Genomic DNA, 5,347 nt, shown 5'->3' with positions numbered 1-5,347 from the left:
AGGCTCTCTGCTTTAGTTTATTTACTGCCAAGATGGAAATCATCATTGTTACTGGATTTATTTGAGGGGTATATCAGCAAGTGTATTAAATAGGTAAGCATATAAGACTCTACCTCTGAACTTTTAAATATATATATATATTTTTATTATTATTATCATTTTATTTTATTTTTTTTTTCAGGTTGGATATTAGGAGATACTTCTCACAAAGAGTGGTGCTGCAGTGGCACAGCTGCCCAGGGAGGTGGTAGGGTCACCATCCATGGAGGTTTTCCATTAACATGGGGATGTGGCACTGAGGGATGTGGTCAGTGGGCATGGTGCAGGTGGGTTGATAATTGGACTCGGTAATCTTAGTGGTGGATGTATCCTCCAACAAGGAAATGTGCAAAGGCTGAAGAACAGGCTAGAAGATCTTACAGCACTGCGAAATGCAAAAGCTACGTTAATTGCAGTTGCGAAATCCAAAACTTAGGTAATTTGGTGTGTGCTGATACACAGCTGCGAATGTATTTCCTTCCTATGGGTGCTTCAGGGACATCGGTGTGTCCTTTTAATTGCCATCCCCGCATTTATTTGTTATAGTGTGGCCACAGCAACCCGTACTACTGAGCAGGCAGAGCCCCAAGCTGACTCCTTCAGCTGGCCGTGGGAGCCCCATGAAGAGCATCCCTGCAATTAAAACAGACACTGCCACACCTACGGGCAACGTTTCCATTGCCTGTTATTTATCATCCACTGTGCATGACTAAAATTTCCATAGTAGCAGTTTGAACAGCTTCAACAAATGTTGTTCATCAGAAAGGAACACTGATGTGTTTTTTTACTCCAGGATTGTTTGCAGTTAGGAGGATCCTAGGCACAGGCATTGCTCCCTGCCTGCCTCCATGGCTGACTCATGTTCCAGCCTTGGTCAGGACATCAAGGTGCTGTTGCTGTTTTCTGTTTCTCAGTCTTTAAAATGCATGTTCTGTCCTCCTCGCAGTTCTGACATCATAATATCCTCTTGGCTCTAGCACTGATGTCTCATTTCAGATATACATTATCCTCCACAAAAATTACCTTCCCACCCTCGTCCCCTGAAAAAAAACAAATAAAATCAAACTACTCAGAACTCCAGCTTCAAATGGAAAATGGAGAGCTGTGTGGATAAGAGGATGCTTTCCCATTGTGAGCTGATAGCATTTGTTCTCTTGAAGCACTCCCGGGAGTGCTGGACCACCCGGCAGCCTAAGTTAGGATGTGTCCTTCAGCTCTTTGCCAGGGGTGGAAGGGATGGTTTCACTGCAGGTGTCGGATGGCTGCAGGACAATGCCCTGTCCCTGTCCACCCCATCCCATACCCTGCATCCTTCCTGCCCTCTCTCCACAGCTGCTTTTTGCATTACTTCTGCTGACGGCTGCTTGCTGCCTCGGCTCCAGCAACAGAGGAAGAGGAGGAAGCAAGAGCAGACAAAACAGTCTCCCCGCTGCATTTCAGCCTGGCTATGCAAACATTTGCAGCAGCTAAAAACAGCATACCAAAGGAGATTCATGCCCTAGACCTGTAATCCTGGGCTGGAAAAGCTCTATTCAATCAGCAGATCCTGCTGCCGTTTTGTTAATCCCCTCTCCTTCCCACCTTGCCCCTGCCAAAGCTCAGAGCCCATGGCCAGAGGTGCTCTGCACCAAAGATACTCAATTCCACTTCATTTTTCATTCCTATTCATAATTACTGTCCTCTGAGTTATTTAGGTGTAGATGCTGCGTGGTAAATGTGTATCATTTGCATTTAGCTTAACTGCCTGAAGAGAGTTTGGCATCAGCAACTCTGCTCCTCCACCAACAGGTTTCTGGTGGCACCAAAAGGTGTCTAACATCTCCAGGGACTTGAATCCTGATGGATAACCATGAGGGAAGCCAATGTCCCTTCACAGAGATGGTCCCAACCTCAGATCCATAAATAAGTCACCCTCTATCCAGCTTGTCTATGTCTGTGCCATCTCGAGCACAAACACAGGGAGGCTGTCAGCCTGAGCGCAGCAGCAGATCTTCAGTGTCACAAAGAAGCACAGAAGGAAAAGCAGTCTGTATGATAGAGAAGGACACATATCATGCCTTTACTTTGTACTGCAATCTCTCGGTATTTTGTATGTGCTTATTGCTCTGAGTTTGTATCCCTTTCCCACCTGTACTTACACTGTCTTTTTTCTGTGGCTTGTTATTATTTCTATTGAGCAATCTTCAGCCGAACTGGGAGATCTTGCAGTGACTCACTTACTTGAACATTATTGCCTAGTTCTTTACACAAGACAGATTGGATATGAATGAGATCTCTTGTCCTCATGAGCATTGTATTTATTTCACAAGACATTTTCTTCAGAACTCTCCCTGCAATAAATTATGTGGTATATTTATTTTTTCTTCTACCATGCTATAGCTCTGTGCTTTTTTTGTTGTTTCTCATTTTTCAGACACTGCTTCTGCTGTGATCTGCTGTTGTTGTTTTCTGTTTTTTCTTCTTACAATCCCTTAACTATATACTTGGGACTCTTTCCCTTGTGCATTTTTAGCACGCTGCATGCATTTGACGTAGTCAAACTGAGTGCTTGAGATAAGTATTTAAAGTAACAAAATGAATTTCCTCTTTTATCTTTCAGACTTTGTGCAATGACTGGGGGGAAAAGAAAAAACCACAAGGAAAAAAAGGCGAGCAGGTGAAATGTTTTAAATGAAGCCTAGAACTGTAAGGAAATATACTCTTATGTATCATTTTCCGGTCACCATAATGTCAGCTGGGTGAAAGGCTTCAGAGTGGTTTACTTCTGAAGAATCACTTGCCTGGATTTCAGCAACTGCCTTTGGGAAGAGCCTGGAACAACACATCTGCTGACACCCCTGTGGTAATCAAAGGGAGGGTGAGTATATTTGGGACTGATGACCCTGAAATAGGACTTGGGGGTTTCATATGTCTGAGGTATTTATTTATAGGAATCCCATCTTGGGACTGAATCTCATTGCCAGTGTATCCATCAAAACTTCATCATGTTCCCTTCCTTCCTAGCACTACTCCTTGATCTGGAAGTCTGTCTTGGCCTTTAAACTCCCACATTGCTTGGTGGGGATGTGATAGCTAGCCCAGATTAAGCTTTCGTGTAGAAATTCAAGTACCAAAGCATCTCCTTCCAAAGGGACCTCTTCATTAAAATGCACTGAAGATTTACCTGTGGGACAATGCCTGTGTCCTGCTTGAGCTTGTGTCCAATGCGTGCAGTCAGGCAGGGGTACATAACAATACAAAAGACCTCAGACCATTCCTCCAAGGCTGGTGCTGTACTGTGAGCAGCTAAGAACTATTTTACTGGTTCATGTTCAAAACTAGAACTAAACTTCTTCACCCGGAGTGCAGCACAGAAGTAGGACATGTCATTCAGGGAAGTGGTGGGATTTCTCTCCCTGGTGACTTTCAGGGATCATCTACACAAGACCATCCCCAACCTGATCTAGCATTGATGTTAATACTGCCTCAAGCGGAGGTTGGCCTAGAAACCCCCCAGAGGTCCTTTTCAAATGGTTTTGGTGTGTTGTGTTGTTTTCTTTTTTTGTTCCCTATCATTTTACAGTTCTGGTAAGTGTGTTACAGTAAAATAACCAGATGGATGTTTTTGGAAGTATAGAACAGATACCCTGAAGGCAGAAAGCAGTACGAGGAGGGAGAAGACATGGGGAGAAAAAAAAATAAGAAGACACTCACTTCTTTCCATTTATGAGTTTGAGAAGCAGGACTCCTACAAGGAGCTGAGAAATTTGTCTTGATTTGGAGATGAGAAAAACAAACACTTCTAAGTAGCTTCTCACACTCAGCTTGCCCTCCTTGTGATCCTCGTCCTGTCTGGAGAACGGTAGACAGTGTTTCAAATGTTAGGGTCAGGCTGGTGCCTGCTCTGTCTAATCAGTTCAGTGTACATATCTTTCCAGTAGGGATTAAATATGTCTTGTCGCCTGTGGTTTTATTAAAGGGCAGAGAGGAGGCAAAGGAGCCTTTTACTTCTGACAACATTTCGGCTGCTTGCCTGAAGTATCTGCTGCTGGGAAAGGGAAGGAGGAATGGCCAGACCTCACTGGTGGTGGGCTGTGTCCACACTCGCTGCCTCTGTGCATGGGGAGAACTCTGTAGGAGAGTGGAAACGGGTTAGAAATGGGATGGTTCAGACAGCACCCAGCATCCTCCTCCATTACCTCAGTCTGGGATGGGAAACTTAATTTCACCCTTGGCACAGGCCAGTCTCCTTTGCTCCCTTTCCCCTGTGTGTTCCTCTTACTGGATTAGGCAAAACCCACCGCTGTCACTGAGACAGATGATTTTTCAAGCAAAGTTCTCTGCTCAGGGCTGGGCCAGCTCCAGCTCTTCTGCCAGTAGATGTCCCTGCTCACACAGCTTGCTGTCTGCCTTAGGAAACCGGCTTCCGAGATGCTGAGCTTCACATCTTTCCTGATCAGAACTGATCATATAGAGGCGTTGTGGTTTTTCCCTTCCATTTTGGGTTTCTGGTGTAAAGTTTAATCAAAACCTTTAAAGGCTGACACTGAAATTAGAAAGACTGATGATTTTTTTAATTGCCACACGTTCTTTTTGTGATCTGTAAGTATTTGTGTGTTTGTTTATAAGGGCAGTTGGAGTACTGACCCCAGGCAAAGACCCCTGTTCTGCTACTGTGTTCTGCCCTTCACTCCTGCACTGCATCGTGCATCCATGTAAGTTCTGCAGTTCACAGGGCAATACTGTTAATAGATTGACAGTTGGACTAGGTGATCTTAGAGGTTTTTTCCAACCTTAATGATTCCATGGTTTTCCCTTTCTTACTTTGCAGCATTTTTTTCAAGCAGATTTTGGTTTGGTGCAATGCTTGGAACAAAACAAGAGCAAACAAAACCCAACAGCACCAAATGCTGCACTCTTGCTGCACAGTGGAAGTAACTTGAGGAGTTTACTGAGAGTCTCAGCCTTCAGCCTTGCAATACATCTTCTCTAACATGAGGATTGATCAGCTTGCTTTTATAGCCACATAGAGGTGAGTTTTGTTGTTTTGCTTAGTGCTCTTTATTATAGTGTCTCAATTATATACTCCTGAAAATTACCACCAGAAAGTTATCCTTAAAAGAGCACCGCTGCTCTCTGCAGAAGTAAGGGGGTGATAATTGATGTGGAGGAATAGGAGCTTTGCACAGCACTGCCTTTTGCACCTCTTTGCTGTAGGTGCCGGGTTGGGTTTTCCCAGGGCAGGACGGCTCCGGCCGTGCTCTCAGATCGGGGTTGCATCTTTCCCCAGCAGCCAATTGCTTTGGCTTCAAAAAGATGAACATGAGCA

General features: G+C 44.5%; 1 long non-coding RNA gene across 1 annotated transcript; it reads left to right on the top strand.

The window, feature by feature from the left end:
* Positions 1–829: 829 nt before the first annotated feature.
* On the top strand, positions 830–5,042 carry LOC140257047 (uncharacterized). Its single transcript, XR_011904935.1, has 3 exons — positions 830–926; positions 2,639–2,896; positions 4,850–5,042. It is a non-coding gene; the product is annotated as an uncharacterized lncRNA (long non-coding RNA).
* The last annotated feature ends 305 nt before the right edge of the window (positions 5,043–5,347 follow it).

The sequence above is a fragment of the Excalfactoria chinensis genome, chromosome 10, assembly GCF_039878825.1.
Source record: "Excalfactoria chinensis isolate bCotChi1 chromosome 10, bCotChi1.hap2, whole genome shotgun sequence".
Classification (NCBI taxonomy): domain Eukaryota; kingdom Metazoa; phylum Chordata; class Aves; order Galliformes; family Phasianidae; genus Excalfactoria; species Excalfactoria chinensis.
Note: the sequence above shows the minus strand (reverse complement) of the source record. Positions and strands in the feature narration are given on the sequence as shown.